The sequence below is a fragment of the Numida meleagris genome, chromosome 10, assembly GCF_002078875.1.
Source record: "Numida meleagris isolate 19003 breed g44 Domestic line chromosome 10, NumMel1.0, whole genome shotgun sequence".
NCBI classification, from domain to species: Eukaryota; Metazoa; Chordata; class Aves; order Galliformes; family Numididae; genus Numida; species Numida meleagris.
The window spans coordinates 6,166,068-6,184,582 of NC_034418.1; the positions used below are offsets into that span (position 1 = coordinate 6,166,068).

Genomic DNA, 18,515 nt, shown 5'->3' on the forward strand with positions numbered 1-18,515 from the left:
CAGCTTGGTTTGATTAAAAGGAAGGTATCCTTGGTAAACTACGCTTTTGTTTATAAAACAAACTGTTTGTTTGTTTTGCTTGGGAGGCTCCCGCTGTTGAAACCTGACCTAGGGAACACGGTTTTCCCGTTGCAGAATGTGCAGCCCGGTGAAGGAGCAGCGTGAAGGTGCTGGAGGTGGCCCGGCGAGCTGCTGGTGCCAGGCATTGGTACAAAGGCTGTTTTTTCAGTTGGTTTGCACGGCTGCAGATAAACTGAATTTGTATGTTCTCTGCAGAAGCTACCAAATCTCTGTCCTTGCTTCTCGCTTCTCTTGTTGGGTGTCCTGATGGATGAAAAGCTGGACGTGAGCCAGCAGCGTGCACTTGCAGCCGTGAAGGTCTGGTGTATCCTGGACTGCATCAAAAAAGGGGCAGCAGCAGCGTGCAGGAGGTGATTGTCCCCTCGTGAGGCCCCATCTGGAGCACTGTGTCCAGCCCTGGGGCCCCTTGTACAGAAAGATGCTTAGCTGCTGGAGTGGGTCTAGGGGAGGGCCATGGAGATGGTCAAAGGGCTGGAGCACCTCTCTTATGATGAAAGGTTGAGGCAGTTGGGATTGTGCAGCTTGGAGAAGAGAAGCCTCTGGGGAGACCTCATTGTGGCCTTCCAGAACTTGAAGGGAGTTTACAAGGAGGAGGAGGGCTGGCTTTTTACATGGTCTGATAGTGATAGGACAAGGAGGAATGGCTTTAAACTAGAAGAGGGGAGATTTAGGTTAGAATTAGAATGAAATTTTTTACTCGGAGGGTGATGAGGCGCTGGAACAGGTTGCCCAGAGAGGCTATGGATGACTCGTCTCTGGAGGCATTCAAGGTCAGGCTGGATGGGGGCCTGGGCAGCTTGATCTAGTGGCTGGCAGCCCTTCCCATGGCAGGGGGTTGGAGCTAGATGATCTTTAATGTCCCCTTTAACCTTAGCCATTCTATGATTCTCTGTCCTGAATGCCGATGGCAATAGATATTGAGTGCATGAGGAAAAAAATGTGTGATGCTTGTGCATGCAAATGCTTCTGTGGTGCATTCTGTAGTGATAGCTGACGCTGTGCTACTCTCATCTGTTCTGCTTATAATAACATTTATATGAGTGGGCAAGCGGGACCGGCTGCTGGTCTGTAGGACTGAGCTTCTTAAGTTATTGGAGGAATCTGAAATAAAGGACAAAGAGAATATAGTAGCAATCGCACTGGAGAATGATTGCTATCAGTAATAAAGAATTAATCCGCTGTTGAATTCATCTTCTTGGCTCTTTCCATAGATTCCAAACGAAAGTTCAAACAGCTGTAAGAGAGTAACAGCTCAAGACTGCAGTCAATTGGGGTATAGTAATTAGGAGCTTACTGTAAGCAGCTGCAGCACTGCTTTTTTTTTTTTTTTTTTTTTTAAACAATAGGGAAAGGAGACTTTGTTCTGTTAATAGAATACTGTTCATGCATTTGTCTGGTAGTTACTTCAGTGAGATTCTGTCTTTGCTTTGAGATGCTTGACAAACCTGAATGAGTCAGGGTGCTCCCAAGTACTAAAACATATACGCTGGACCCCTGCTGTCTCCTGGGGTCACAATTCGTTACCTGCTGCAGATGTGACTGTTTCAACTTCAGAAGTTTGTCACGTGTAGCAACTCTTGGCAATGTTTTGCTGCCAAGCAGTTTCGAAGGTGAAGTGCTCTGAGATTTAGAAAACTTGCACTGCCTTTGTAAACAGCACTGGAGATGCGGGGTCCTGAAAGACTGGTTGTTTTGTTATTAATATAAATAAATATAATAGTGTGAGTGCTTACCTCCAGGAGAAAGGATTATGCTACAAATGCCATATTTACTCTTGCTTCAAAAAAAAAAAAAAAAGAATCCAGTGCATGTAGGATTCAGAAACGTTGTCAGCTGCCTAGTCTGGGGAGCCTGCTTAATGTATAAGTTGTGCTGAATGTGTTATAAAATCTCATTTTCAAGCACCTAATTCTCCTTTGCTTAAGTATTCTGGAGGTGTTTCAAGAATACTTGCCCAATTAGTTTTGGAATAGAAATCAATGTAGTATGTTTTCCTAGAATTTTCCTAGAGATTAAAATGTCGTCACACATCAAAGTTTCTGGAGGTCAATTTTAAAAGCTTTTTGATGACAAAAGTAAACTACCTGAAGCAGTTTCAAGATGGTTTCTTTTCATCTTTATAGAATTTTCTATGGATGTTAAGGTTGTCGTGAAAATATGATTTGTGGTTGTTTTGCTGTCATTGTTCTTAAGTTTCATCACAAAAAAAAAAAAAAAATTATTATTTTAGAAAATCTTTTTATATAAGACTACAAGAAAGATAAGCTCTTGCATTAAATTTTGATTGAACAGACTCTGAGATGAACTGCACTTTTTCAGAAAAATTAAACTTCATTACCTGAATCAAATGAGTAGTCCAGTTGGCTGAGTTAGAAGGAAGTAGATGTACAGAACTAAGCACGTGCATAAAATTGGGCTCCTTTTAGTACAGTGAAATAGTCTGCGGAGATTTTGAGCATCCTGAAAGCATCAGAAAGTTGTAATATGCAGAGTTATTTATAATTCCATACCTTTGTTGATGTGCACCTCTCCTGCTGATCTTTTATCTTCCTCTGCCTTGTAGGTTTCCTTCTGAACAAATACAGACTTTTTACAGCTGCTTTTATTCATAATTTTCGTGATTTGTGGCACACAAACTAAACCTACAGCAGGGAAAAAGTTTCAAGAGCAATGAGATTCACACTCCTTGAGTCAATTATAATACTTTTATTTGTAATATAAAACTTCTTGAGCAGTCCAAAATGCTTTTATTGCCCGTTGTTTTTTTTCCCAAGTAGCTTTTACTTTTTTTTCTTTACTAGCGGGGGTAAATGAGAGCCAAGAAGGCAATTGACATCATACTATGATTATAACTTGTACTAACCCTGAGTAATAGTTTATCTGTTAGTAATTCTTGATATCTTTTTCTGACAACATCTGTGAAGCCTTAAAATTAACTGCTTAAGCAAAAAGGGTGAGTCTACATTTGAATTGCTTCATAGTGCAGAGGTGATTGTGAGAAATGTGCTTTGTCAGCCTAGAATGGTATCTGAGGCATCTCTTTTTGAGATGCAAGGGATTCATCTTTGAGCTTAGCATCTTTTGTATCTATTTCTGGTTCTCACAGCTGTACTTTCAGCACAATGTGAGAGCATCTGTTAACAGCATCTGCTATCAGAGATAATTAAGATGGGTCACTTGTTTCTTACTTTGCTTGCATTTCCAGCCTTCTTCTGCACATTTTCCTCTATGCAATCTCTTCTCCTGCTTATTTTTCTCAAACAATCCATCCCTCTTGAGGCATCATGTTATTTCAGAGATACTATGTTAACACAATCTTTTTGAATGTACTGGTCTGGTATATTTATATATGAGTTTATCGTAGGAAATATCTCCCAAGCTTGGTAATTGCTATGCTAACTTACACTTAGATATGAGGATAGTGTTTACATGCTTTACATTCCTTTTTTAATTATATTTTTGGAAGCTTAAAATCTTACCATAAAATTGTCCCTTTTTCCTTCGTTCAATCTCATTTTCTATGAGAAGCGTTATATATACAGAGAGCTATATTTTTATAAGAAAATCCATATTCAGAATTTCTTGGCTTGGTCAACAAAAAAATTCTGATCAGAATAATGTTAGTCTTCCTTACCTTTCTAAGTTTATCCTGGAAGAACAACTTTGCCAATTTGCAGCACCTTCAGTAGAAAAAAGGAAGCCTTTTTGTTGGACATCTAAGCAAAATTCACAGGATTCTCTCTACAAAATGTGCCAATTACAAAAATACATGATTTGTGTCTTAATAGAAGACTCATTTTTAGTTCTTAGAATTATAGTTTGAGACTTGACATTGGAAGTTTTGGCTTAAAATACTAAACAATGCTTGAATTGCAGTTGTCTGTAAAGCTAATACATCTTTTTCTACAGCAGAGATGTGTGAGGTTTTCAGGTGCTTCTGGGTACTTATGGCAGTAGTAGTACAACTTCCTTTCTTATCGCCTATGGTGTTTCAGAAAGCAAGCCACTTACATCCAAGATAACTTTTATAATTTCTCTTAACAGATATAGTAGCTTAAAAGCATGGTGTCCAAGTACCGTTCTCTAATTAGCACAGTGTTTTATCAAGCTATGGTGTCTCTTCTTTGCTGTTTGTCTTCAATATTATTTAATTGCCAAACTTTCTTGACTTTTAGTCCAGACATAGATCCAGGCCAATTCCATATGTTCTGGAGTAAATATGTAACAGAATCGGTGATATGAAAATGTATATGAAATAGTGAATCTTTGGATATTAGGCATATAATATCAAATTAAACAAAGCTCCCTCAGCAGCTTCTTGTTTGCTTTTCTTTCATCATGTTTTTGTACCATGACAGAATGTCTGTTCAGACTTAAATAATATTTATTCAATTTTTCACTTCCTAGTCTTCCCCGTTTAATTCCCAAGTAGTGTTTTCTCACCTTGTGATATCCCACAGTTTTGTGTTTGGTTTTCTAAAACAAATAAGCAAAAAAACCCAAACAAACAGAAAACAATGACCAAAAGTCAGCTAACAGGAAAGCCATCTATTTATCTGCTTTTTCCTTTTTTTGAGGGGTACCTTAGTTCTTTGAATATCTTTCCTCATAGGATAATGCTGAGTGGCAGAGTTGCGTTCTTACTGACATTCAGCTTTGAAGAGTGTGTTTAGAATAAGGGTATTTATTTAAAATATTGGATTTGTGACAAAGATATTACCCCATAATAAAGACTCATAGGAAAACCAAGCCATTCTTGACAAAGTCGAGATGCTAAGACTGAAAGCAAAACTTACTTCTTACCTTTTGAATACTGAAGTTCCATGTTCTTGCTCTTGGTTGACCAAGAGAGGTGTTAAGGCCACTCTTCCTGCCTGATCATTCTCTATGTGTCGGTGTGTCCCCATCTCCTTGCCTGGTTGGCAGCTGCCACTGAGTAGCATAGCCCAGAGGTACAAACATCAGCTGTGATGGATGCGGAGCACCACTGGACAGATACCGGTGTTGTTACAACCATATTCATATGGCTGACAGCATCTGGAATGTTGGCACCTGATCAATCACTCGAGCTCCTCTGCTTATAGTCTGTTTGGTGCTAGGCTCAGGAGTAAGAAGTATGTTAGCTTTTGAAATTATGGGCCATATACCCTGTGGCTTTGCCAGGACATGCTGTATTTCTTACTGTTTCCCAAACACGTTTTTGGACATACTTCTTTTCAGCCTGAGACCCTATTTGCAGCAGCTGCTTTGAGGGTTGGTTGTATTTGGCCATCTGCTTGTCCTGTACTCTTAATATTTGATATTACTTTTGCAAAACAGATTCATTCCGAGCATAGGTACTCCTTAATAAAAACAAACAAAATGACCAAACTCACTCAAGTCTGGTTGTCATTCATTGTCTCTCACATTGCTCTTTACCTGCTTCCAAAAGAGCATATTCAGAAATTACATGATTCCTCTGTTAAGGGCTTTCACTGCTCTTCTCTATTGTATTGCAGTTGTTCCAGAGAAGTAGGAGATAATTTCTCCAGAGGCTTTCAGTCAATCATCTTTCAATAAAAATATAATGTTCCTAGATGGAAAAATGGAAGCTAAATGGATTCTCTCCCTTGAATTATTTGTGCTCAGTTAGGCTATCAGGCCTTCTTTGAAACAAACAAACAAAGAAATCTTTCTATGCTCCTCCCCTGCCATGGTCGCTTGTGTTCATACTTGCATTAGATCATCTTTTGCACCACTTTCTGTATGTCACTTATCCTAGAACATGGGATCTTTGGGAAGTCCAACAATTAGTACAAATAGAGCACAACATTGCTCTGTTTTGGAGAATCCTCATGATTACTGCTATGGAAATATAAAAAGAGGGAAAAGCAGAAAGGCATAACTGTTACTTTTTTCCATGTGAAGCTGTGCTTGTGGACAGCATCTTGTAGTACAGGCTGAAGTAAGCAAGTATGTACTTGAGTTGAGGTCTTATGGCAAGTTAAGAATGCAGCTTTTCAGTAAGATCAAGCTTAGCTACTGAAATTCAAAAAGCATGCTTAATTTAGAGCATGTATTTAGAGCATATAAATGATGTACAAGTGTCACATTTTATTTTGGGAAGCAAATAGAGGGAAATATGATCCTTCAGGTTGCTGATGAAGGAGCTTCCAAATGTAAACTGTTCAGTACCTCTTTACTCAAGGGAATATAAATGAAGCAAAAGCTTTAGAAGGATCTTGTGTAAGCAGAATTCCTGGCTCTAAACGTCGCATTCATGTTGCGTTCTTCTGCAGTGATTGATGTGATGTCAATATAGTTCTTTACTCTTTCGTTAAACAACATCAGGAGCAACTGACTGAACTGTGTCGTGTATCGTGAGGCATTCAATAGATTAGAGAAACAAGACCTATTCACTTCTCCCTGGAGCCATTTAATTAAAGGGTGGTAAAGGCGTAATAGTACACCACTTGTGTTCATTTTTACGGAATAAATTTTGAAAGTCTTATCTTTTTTATCATAGTTTAATATTTTGGATTATTTTAGTTTTTAAAAGTCTTTCCTGGTAACACATATCTAACATCATATTCTTATTTCTTTTAGTGGAAATCCTTACAAATCATGTCAGAAGTCATTCATCTTCCCAAGATGATTATTCGAAAGATTTTGAAGATCTGAATAGGTAAGAAACTTTCAGTGCTTTTGTTTTGTGAACATCCTAAGTATTTGATAGAAAATTATTTTCAGTGCTACAGTAGGAACTTATATTAATTTTAGTCACCTGGGTGTGTGGAATAATATTATATTATGTATAATATTAATAGAGAAAGAAAATATTTTGTCCTTTGAAGCCTACCAGTTTCTAGGCTCTGCTCTTCAGAGACTGAATCCCAGAGCACTGTCTCTTGGGGGTGCCTGGCCCCTGAGTTCTCATTAAGTCTGTGGGAAGAGTGAATGTTCTTCAGCTAGTCCTGGTGGAGCTTTTGTAGTGATTTGAACTGCCAGCTTCTGAGGTGCACAGGCTTCATTCTAGATACTTAATTTCTGAAATGCTTGTATTTCTACGTTATGCTTTGTTTCAAGAGCGAAGAGGGCTTTTCTCCTGTTCTTTTTTTATTTCTTTTTTTTTTCCCTCAAATACACATGTACATGTTTTATCTGTTCTGGAATAATCCTGCAGATTTTGAGGATTTTATAGTTTTAGTTGCCTATTTCCTTAAATAATAATTTATTTCAATTAGTGATAAGAGAAACTGAGTCTAAATCTAGCTGTGTGGAAAACAGAGTGCACAATCGAGCTACCTGAAAATGATTATTTTCTAACATTTTGGTTCTTAGGCTTGAGGAAGATTTCTCAACATTTTCACCACTTTTAAATTGGATTATCAGTGAATTTCATGTTATTAGTTTGATATTCATCCAGTTTAGAAAAACACTAGAATGGAACTAGATGGTGTGGTCCTTTAAGAACTATTGTGGTTATAGCGGCTCTTGTAGGAAGATAACAATGAGACTTTTTTAATGAACTACTACGGAGTTATTTAAAAGAATATATGAAAAAGATGCCCAGCTTGACAGGAATATCATTGTACTGAGCACAAAACTGCATGCATTTGACCTGATTTTAACAGGTTGGCCTTCCATTTGCAACTTGAACTCTCACCTGTGATGAAAAGTGTTTTTCTTTTGACTTCTTTACATGGGTTTTCTTGGATCAATTTGTAGCTCAAAATTTAACTTTAAATGTAAGAATAGCCATATGAAATGAAATACTCATCCATTTTTTTTGACAATGACATTCCATAATGCTACGAACAAATAGCTATTCAATTATTGCTGATTATTGTCCAATCTGTAACGTAGGGAAAAATAATGTAAAGCTTTATTTTGCCCATTTTTCATCTTATCTGCTTACCAAAGCATTTTTGAGTGCTTATGATCTGAAATGTGGTAGTAGTTTTCAAAATAGGATATTTTTTGAGCTTGTATATACATGCTATGTAGCAGTTTAACTGAGTAGTACATGGAAGTCTGAATAGTAGTTGGAAATGTCCTATTATACTTTGTCAAATATGTTAATTTTATTTTCCTGTGGCTTAAAATAAAGATCACTTTCTTCCTAATATTCTAGAAAGTGCATCTGATCTAAAGGAACGTGCTGCTTTATATTTATACCTCATAACACTGGACATGATATTTGTGGCTTGCAGAACGTACAACAAAGTGACAACAGCACATGACTGACAACAGGCTTTTGTCTGCACATAAACAGCTTCTCTTCTTTGATTCATGGGAGTATGCTGGAGTTACAGGCAATTAACTTATATGAGTCAGGTCTCAAACAAGCACCCCAAGAAGTTAAAAATGATGGGTTTGTGTTCTTGAAAAGTCATGTGCAGCGCTTTGTTCTTACACTGTAATCATGCTGCAAGATTCTATCAGAAGTAAATTTAGCTTGGTTTAGAGATGTCTCTTAAAATAGTCCCCATTCAGAACTGCAGTTAAAATTTTAATGTGTTGAAAGAAATGTGAAACATCGATTCTCTGCACTTGATAACAAGATTTGACCTAGTTAAAATGAGAGCTTTGAAATAGTTCACTAAATTAATTTCTAATAATTCATAGTACATGGAGTGATTAAACATCTGTCTTGAATTTCTTTTTCCTAAATGACATGACACGCATGCTAGTAAAGCAGTCAGATATAGTAACTAATGGTAGGAAGTTGTATAGAAATTGCATAATTGACATTTCTCACGTGGATTTTATATTGATTCACTTATATAGAATAATTTTTTTGGCCTGTTTTTGTTTTAGAACTATTTATTGTACGCTTAAATTTTGCATCTTTTCTTGTATCAAGAGCACAATAGTAAAAAGGCATTTTCTGCTGATTGGAAAGTAGCTGTCTTGTTCTACAGTCAGGAAAAATGTAATTTGAATTTAAATGAAATCTGCGATAATGTAATACTCAATTCAAGCGTAGGCATTTGTCAAAGTTTTTATGGAATTGGAAATCTTTATCTTAAATTTAGCTTTAAATCATGAGTGACCAGTAATGGTCTGACAGCAGGAAGGAGAAAATACAACTTTTCATTTATACTTCCAGTGAAGTTCATACAACTGTGCTAAATCAAAGTGACCTCTGCAGCTACGGGGATGTTATATCAATACTCAACTGTAGGTTTTAAAAATCTGTTTTATTACGTACAGACTTAACAGCTGTATTTTTTAATCCTTTTGCAAATGTGTGAAGTAGATGAAAACACAAGCTTGATAAAGCCAGCATGCTCTCTTCTCTGTAGTAAATCATAATATACCCATGGAGAATCACTGGCTATCGTACTTACAGCATTTGGGAATATATTAGCTGAGTGTGAACAACGCTAGTATACTGAGATCTCACGTAAGGCAATGGATATAGCGGATGGATACCTAGCATAGAAGCTGCATGAGAGTTATGACGTGCCTCTAGCCGTTAGACATTTTTTCTGTTAAGTGAGGAAAGATAAGTGAATTGGGAGGATTTGGGCTTGGTAAGTGACTATGCAAAGACCAGGAAAGGTATGATTGAAGGTATTCTTTTTTTTTCCCCCTTGAAATACAACTTCAAGCATTTTTAAATCTGATATGAGTCTAGGTACATTCCATGTAAGTAAATGGTAAATAAATTATAGCAGTAAAATGTGTGCATAGTATGGCAATGTGAATATTCATGGTCTTGTACATCCTGAGATAGGATGCATGTGTTTCTTCACAAAACTGTAAGAACTGTAAGAACATATACAGACACCCTAATGTACAATTGCTCTTGCAAGTGTTTCATCATCTGCTAATGCTGCTGAACTGAAATTTTAAAAACACTGTACACACTTGTATGTGTTTAAGCTACTGATATCCAGCAGTCCATTAAGCAGAACGCAACTCTTGCTTTAACAGAGTTCAGTAACAGAATGGTGTATAAATTTATTGTATTTGTGAAGTTTAAAATTCTACAGAACTTCTCCAAAAGATAAAATATAACCAGCTACATCACACATTTATTAGGGACTTAAAATATCTGAGCTATTTTTACCTTAGGAGCTACTCTATGGAGACTTTCCAGATCCCTTTGTGACAAGGGATTAGTGAGATTCTTATAAGTTTCTACTTGTGTTGTTAATGTATTTCGAAGAATTGCTTGCCTCTTGATCGTATAAATTAGACCTCATTGAACAAACTGATCCTTCAGTTTAAGTTGACAACACAACTTATCACAGATATGAAAAGCCACATATAAACACTGCCGCTCATACCTTAAGCAAACTTCTATCTCTTCTTCCGCTGCCAAGCAAGAATGCTGTTTTAGGACAGTCACCCCTTTCTGAGCTTAAACCTGCACTGCTGAATATTACACCGTTAGGGGGTGGTCTTCCAACACCATTGAACCTTTGTATTTCCAAGTATTTCATTCTCTGTTTTCATGACTAATGTGATCACTTGCCATAGTATGTTTGCTTGTAAAAGTAGAACAATACATGGTTGATACTACGTGAATTACATCAAGCAGATAGGTGGGACTTGGAGAAATCTGAACTTGCAAATACTTAGCAGCGATCAAATAATAGTTGAAAGACTGGAACTCAGCCATGCTATTTTCAGAGCAAACTTTATGTGAAAGAGTAGGGGAGTATACTATTCTTCATCTAAAAATGAATTCGTTCCAACATTATGAAAGCATAAGAATATAAAGCTTATCTTTTATGTCCTTAGTCTGAAATCAGATTCAGCTACTGTCCTTGCATCTGTTTGAAGTTGGTATGGGTTGAGGTGAACACCTGGCTATTTCAGAAAGGCTTTTTTTCTTCTCCCGTTGTGAACTTTCTCGTTCCACAAAGCTTTCTTTTTCAGTTACCAAGTTGGTTGCAATTCTTTTGAGTTACTGAAGCTCATTGAAAACCAAAAGCGTGGCAGAAACAGTGAGGGCGGTTCAGATTTTAAACATGAATATTCTTAGATGCACAGGATTAGGATATGGTGCTTTGTTGTAAATTAAATACTGCTTTCATGATTTAAATAAATAGGTAAATCGGTTTTTAAAAAGTTGTGAAATCTTCGTAATTGGACTATATTCTTTTATTAAATGGTAGTGTAAAAAGAAACAGCATGTGCACTCTTGACAGCTATTGATATTACTGCTGAGTCCGATTCCTTGGCATGAATACTGAATTGGAACTCGTGACCTACATTATGGTCATGGATTAAAACCTTGCTTAGAACAAGCCACAGATGTCATCTAAAATGTTTGTCTTGAACAATCAGAAAGAAATAAAATCTGACTTGAACTTTCCCTGGCTGCTGTTTTAATTAGTCAGTTTGTTTTAACTTGTGTGCAAGGTTAACACTAGTATCAGGGCGAGATGTACTTTGTAGTATGCCCGTGCTAAGTTTAGTAACACTACAGGCCAGCGTGCTCTGTGTTATATGCACCCAGGAAGGCTGTACTGCAGCTCAGTGCTTGTGTATCTTTTGAAGTAGGACGTTGTGGATGATCACAGCTAAGGCACTCGTCACTGGGTGTGGGGTGAAGCTGCTTTGTCTGCAGTGCTGGTTTCTGTGCGCTTCAGGCCAGTGACGGGCATCACTGAGGCCTGGTGTTTTCACATACTTGTAGTTAGGAGCATCCTGGGCAAACAAAAGCAGGTTGTAGTGTTGAGCTTTTTTTTATTTGTATTTAAACAAAATCTGTTTTCTCTGCAGAGCTTCTCTCCAGCAGGTCATCCCCTATCTTGTACTGATGCATGCGGTTATTCCTCTCCAAATAATACGCTTCTGCTTGTAGTAAATAGTGAAGAACTGCCTCATGTGTGCTTCTCTGCATATCAGAGTAATGGTTTTGTTTGTTTTTGTAAGACAAAAAAAAGTCTGCTGCTTTCACTGTGTTTTCTGCAGCAGAGAACTTCATCTAGGTTACACAGTGACTTCACTGTGACATTTTTCAGATAGTGTTTGCTTGATTTGCTCTCTCGTTATGTATGTTGGCAGATGAATTTTCTTCTTGGGATTTGTTCATTTTATGAATTAAATCAATCTATAGAACTAATTTTTCCAAGAAACAATACCTATTATAGATTTTAACTGAGCGAAATTTCCCTGCAATGCAAACTGTGGAAGATAGCCCTCTGCCTGAGAATGAAGTGGGGTGTTTCTGCAAGGCCTGTCAACTTGTTTTATCTTGCTGCTTTTTTCACTCATCAAATGCATTAGCTAAAACCATCAGGAACTACCCAGAAATGAGTAAAAATGTAACTTATTCTTTGTCAAGACTCCTTCTAATATCAGTTTTTCAAAAATATAAATTTGGCTTGTTTGGTGATAAGTGTGACAGTACAGAGGCAGCGTCCTGTGAGCTGCTCTCAGAATGATTCTAGCTCACTATCTGTGTGTTTACTTGGCTGTTGGTTCTACACCATTTGAAGGCTGCAAGCACTTACAAATTACCTTGCCAGTGTCCATGCGAGCAGGAGAGTGCAGGAGGCTTTCCCATGGGAACCTGGGAGCTTGTTTCAGAGCTGGAATTGAACTAATTCTCCTGAGCCCCATAGTAGGTCCTTAATCACAAAATCATTCCCCACTTCCCCCAGAGGGTTTAAATGTAATAACTTGTATCATTTAAGGTTTTTTCTTATTTTTAACACCTCAAGTTGAGATTTTGAGGTGAACTTTGCTGAAGAGTTCTCTGTCGTAGTGTAAAATCTCCTCTGGCAAGCAGGGAGTGAGATGCTGAGCACTGCTCTGTTGTGTCGAGGGTTGATGAGGGCCATCCTTCTCCAGCCCCGCAATGTGTAAACCCCTGCCTCAGGAGAGCTGGCACTTGGACGCAGAAACCCTGATCCCTCTGGGCCGTTTGGGAGAGGGTAAAACTAAGCATCCTCAGGGAACAGAAGGTGAAAGTGGTGCATATACCTGCACTCTGTGAGGAACAGTGATGAGCATAAAAGAAAGGGGAAAATGGTGTTACCTTGCTATTTTAGGAATCATTCTGAGCCTCCAACTTTAAGAATGAAAAAGAAATATAAGAAAGCTAACCAAAGCGAAAACAGTTTACATCTGCATTTGGAGACAAGCGTAAGTCTTGTCGACAAGACAAGTTCTTTTGGAGGCTGACCTTTCAAGAGAATTAAGTTTAAATTAACAACTTTACTGATCTAGTCAGAGGGAGTGAAACAACAATGAAAAGTTCTAAATTCTGCATACTTGTGCACAGAAGAAATAGCATTTGAAACATGAAAACAGAATGGAAAAAAAAAAAGAAAGACACGCACAACCTGCCATCCCCCCAAAAAGAAAGCAAAAACAAAACCACAGACCCTAATCTGCCTTTTGTAGGACATCACTGTCTAAAGAGTGTGAAATTTGATTTTCTTTTGCTAAGGAAACTTCTGAGCAACTTAGTGTAGCTCAGATTCTTTCACTACTATTTACAGACTCTTAAAAGTGGTCTTAAACTTTATTATAACCTAAAATGCTTATTTGTCCCTAAATGAGATGTTTGGTTATGTGATGTTTGCTCATTTATATGTCAAATAATCAACTCAGAAACAGGCTGAAAGGCAAATGGTCCTTAACAGGTATTCACAGTACTGCAGGGTGCGTAGGAGCAAAACGATGTGCAGCATATCAGACCATACAGGTGAGGGGAAAAAAACAAAGGAATCTTCAGCTGCATTTTGAAACAGTTGATGTTGCTTTCCTTATGGAAGAAGAGGTGTGATGCAGGAGAGCCAGTGGATCTTCTGTCTCTGTATTAAACTTAAGTAATCACCTGGAGCTATGCTCTGGCAAAGACAGATGAAGGGAGGAAGGGAGGTAGTTCATCAAAAGTTTACGGATCCTGCAGTGCAAATGGTATTAGGCCATGTGTTATGAAAAGTGAAGAAAAGAGCCCAAATTCCAATTCGCCTTCTTAAATGTTCTTTTGATCATCCTAGGGTTTTTGGAGATTCTCATAGTCTCAAAATAAATAAAAAAGAAGGTACAAGTTGTGCACCTCAGTGACACATCCACCTCACTGAAGCCACCTGCAGGGAGAAGCTTGAAACGTTATCAGTTGCCTGCCTCCCGTTCTTTAAAGCTTCATATTAAACATGAAGATGAGAGTAAACAAACCATGGCCCTTATCAAAGGCCTGCGGAAGATGTATTACAAACCCCTAATAATTCTTAGAGCATCATTTGTTCAAGCTTTTGTTCAGTCCATTCATACTTCCAGAATATGCTGTTTATTTTCTGAACTGCTTAGTTTTGTAATAGTCACTTGAGACCTAGGCCATGTTTTACAAGGAAGAAAATACATCAGATGAGATTTTAACCAGAACCTCGCTCTAGTGATCAAGTGAAAAAATGGAAAGATAACTTTCACGTGTAGTTAAGGCTGACATATGGCCCAGGGTGCCTGAATTATTGAATGTTTTTCATATTACCAGTACTGCGGTTGATTTAGCTGTCCTTGGGGCACCTGCGGTGACAGATTTTAAATGCATTGTATTTTTTATCTCATGCTTCTGCGTTTTTAGCTGGATTTACTTTTCTGACAGCCTGGATTCTCAGACAAATACCAGTGCTGCTCTGACCTGTCTTTAAACTTGAAGTTTTGGAATTTAAAAAAATGGTGTTGATATTCAGATGATTTTGCATAGAGTTCTTGTGTTCTGGCAAAGTTTGAGTAAACAAAGCAGGAGAAAGTGACCTCATAATTTAAAACATGTATTTTATGGTCCAAACTTTTTTGCAGTGTACTACCATTCTGCCCTTCAGACTGCACAGCAGTCTGCTGCTCTCTGTGCCACCTCTGAGTTTGTAGAGGAGGGAAGAGGAGTGCTGGGGAGAGGGGAAGTGCCATGTCCCACGGCGGCAGTTGCACTGTGTCTTGCTGGTCGGAGAGCTGCTGAGGGAGGGAGAAGCACAGTTCTGCATAGCAGCCATTTCACCAGGAATTTGGGGATTGAACACAACAGAGGGCCATGAAGAGGCTAAAGCTGCTCTCCCCCCTCCCCCCCTCACCCAGCAGATGAAAGTACTGCAGGAGGACTGAGCCCAGTGGCTGCTGCAGCCTAATACGCAGTCTGATAACCAGAGGCTGTGCCATGCTGCTGTGGTGCTGGAGGGTCGTGGTGCAGGGCCACATGCCTCCTGCTCAGACACGTCTTGATGCCTGGATGAATGCTTGCATCTGGAAAGCACTTCTCATATAGGCTGCATGGGGCTTCCTGGGATATGAAAAGCAAACAGGAGCACCATTGTGTTGCTTTACATCAGTTTTACTTTATTTAGTAGCAATTTCTTATGCAGTTCAGTGAGCAATTGAATAGTTTATTAACATCTGCTTCGGTTTTCTGTCTGACTTCTGGAGGGAAGAGTAGTTGCTAGTCTGTGTGATTTGTGTAATGTAATTAGATGTGCTGAAGCAAGACAAACATGATACAAATGGGATGAGTGGAAGTAGAAATTATTGGAAATGTATCTGCTGCCTCTTGTGAGCTACACTGAAACTGCAGCAGCAGATAGTGTGTTTCATATGGAAGATGTGAGATTCCAATCTTCTTCACCTTTGACTGTGAGCTGTTAAGTCCTTGGTTGAAATCTTACTGAAATTTCTGCCACTGACAGCTGCATAGAAAGGTCTGATCCAGACACAGGCTGTGGGCAGGTTGAGTTGGTCTGCCAGAGGTTGAGCACAACCTGCATGCCGTAGGTTGGGCACTTCTTAGTGACAGAAACCCTTCTTCTGGCAAAACTTCCAAGCAGCAAAGCTCAGAGATAGTACATAACTAAGGCTTTGCCTCTGTCTGGCTCAGCAGACTCAGTTTGCGAACGTGGCCATCTTAGGAGTTGGCTCTTGCTGCCCATCTGAGTACAAAGTAGGCAAGTTGTGTTTCAGGTGGGAGATGCTGCTGCGGAGGTGTGGCTTCAAGACTGAGTGCTGTGTTGCAGTGGAAGAAAAACATGATCCTTGCATGTCTTTCTTTTGGTTCCATTAGCAGAAGGGAGAATGTTTTTATTAGAGCTGTTTTCAGAGAAAAAAATAAAATTGGCTGTTTGGAATCCATATTTCAGGGAGGATTTGGGAAAATATTGGGAGCCTATTAAAAGCCTGCAGAGTTGAGCTTTGGCTGTGAGAACAAGCCTTGTGCTGTTAAGTTTTAAGAGATTGATTTTTCTCATAGAAAGATGATTGGTTGTGATAGGAGTGCCCAGGTACCTTGGCAGAAGAGAGACATCTAATAACTGGGAAGCTTCTTACCCTAGCTGGCAAGGGTGTAACATGCCCTGGGTTACAGGCTTTTACCCAGCAAATTGACAACTCTTTTTGTATGTCTTGCTGAACCCACCATTGACTTGCTGGAAACCACCATTGAAACTTGCTGAAACCACCATTGATACATTGATTCCTCTTATGCTTTTTCTATAGGTTAGGGCTTCAAGGAGTTAACTGCTTGACAGAAATCATCTGGATGAGTGGACAGAGTAGAAAATCCAATGATTCAGACTTATGTGTGGCAATAGCTGGTGTGGTGCAATTAATTCCCACTGCCATTGGTTAGCAGTCACAGCTTGTGCCTGCGGCTCCCTGCCTCTCCTATCAGGTGTTTCTCCTCCTCTCCTGAGCTTACTGAACAGTTGGTTCTGTTTGTTCCATCCACTGAACCTTTCTTTCAGAATGGCACTTTGTGTCTAGATTCCATCCATTGTACAACTTCAGTGCCCCTCTGACCCTTTGAGGGCCATGTGTGTGCTGGCGTGCAGGGCCAGGTGGAGACACTGTTTTGTCAGGAAAGTCTTAAATCATTTGCACGTCTACTTTGAGAACAGCACTGCCAAAAAGAAAAAAGCTTGTGAAGATGTTGGAGGGAGGAGTGCAGTGGTTAAGGTCTGGTGTGTACAAAGCACGGCAGAGATGTTTCATGAAGAAATGATATGGGAGCAAATTGTCATGGATCAATGTAATCTAATTTCTTTGCTTCTGTGATCTAAATAAATGCTTTCATAATTTAGTAACAGGGAGCGTTTAACAGGTGGGAGGGAAAAATAAAGGACAGTTTAACAGAAAGCAGTGTAAAGCAATGAAATATTGAAGGTAGTCATTAAAAGGTGGGTGATGTCTGAGCCGTTAAAGATGGGAGATAGAAATGGAATTAGAGGCTTCGAGCGCTGGATCAGAAGCGCTGCGTGACTGCTGGAAAGTTGAGCAGCTGTAAGTATTGTTGTTCTATGCCTTTCCATACAGATCCTAAAGGAAATGATGAGTTTGTAGGAACCTTCATCTGGAAATTAACCTTAAACCTGAAGGCTTCAGGTTCTCAGAAATAATTCTCTCCTCCATAGCTAGCTTGGTTCCCAGAAAGAGTTGGGTGTGGTTGAGGCTGCTGGTTTTGAGACCAAGCATCCCAAGAGCAGACCCATGAGCAGTGTAGCATGGTGGGGCTTGGGAACTTGTGGCTATCCAGGCATCACTGCACACCAGAGCTTCAGCTGGCTCCTAGTGGGATAAGTACACTGCCCAAATGACTCTTGTCACTCTTACCCAGTATGACGGTGAGGGGCCATGGCCAGCATCTTTGTGCTGGCACTTATCGTCCTCAGGGAGGGAGCGGGCTGAAACCTGCAGCAGTGTTCATATGGGGGCAGATAGTGTGAGCTGATAGCAGGAGTTTGGCACACTGTGACTTTAGCAGATCTTGTTCACATGTTTGACAAATACTCAATTGAGTCTCATCAAGATCGCAGAGGGGTACACCTTAATTCTTCATGAGCCTTATTTGCTGGATTTGTGGGAGTATGCATGCAAACTGATGTACAGAGAGTGCAGGTCCTGTTTTACCTGTGCTGTTCCATTTGTTCATGCAAAAGCTTTTAAAATGGGCATCACCTTGGTAGGAACCAGGAATAGAGGGCTGTGTGTGTGTTTTTGTCTTATGATATATTTATGAACTTTGTAACGTGCTGTGTAGGTTCCTGGGTTTAATTTTGCATTATATAGAATGTGGTATAACAGTCTTGTCCAAGACACCAGTATCATTCAGATGCACTGACAATTTCTTCCTAACAGCCTTGAGCGTATTTCTGAACTGCTGAGTCTCTGCAGTGGTGGAAGGCATTCGGGCAGGCTCATGATGGAGGCACCCAGAAACACTACCAAATTATTTGTTTCACATAGCTTCGATTTTGCACCCAACAACAGTAATGGTAGGAAAGTGTAATTTGCATTGATTTCCTACATATTTAGTGTGTTTTAAAGTTTGCTCTGCAGAAAAGCAGCATCGACCTTTTTATGCAGTTACGGATCCTGGCTGTTTCAATGCAAGGTACCCAGTGATCTCTTTGTGTATTTCTTTTGCTATTAATAGTAATTAGTATGTAGTAAGTGGTTTAGTAAAAGCTATTTGGAGGCCAAATTTTCTAGGGAGTTCTTGT

At 39.1% G+C, this 18,515-nt stretch overlaps 1 protein-coding gene across 3 annotated transcripts in view; it reads left to right on the forward strand.

Moving 5' to 3' along the window:
* ZNF423 (zinc finger protein 423) overlaps positions 1-18,515 on the forward strand; it is a 234,897-nt gene that overhangs the window by 874 nt on the left and 215,508 nt on the right. For all 3 annotated transcript variants that reach the window (XM_021408570.1, XM_021408568.1, XM_021408572.1), the window contains exon 3: positions 6,667-6,745. The gene's annotated coding sequence lies outside the window, so the exon portion shown is untranslated. The remainder of the gene's footprint in view (positions 1-6,666; positions 6,746-18,515) is intronic.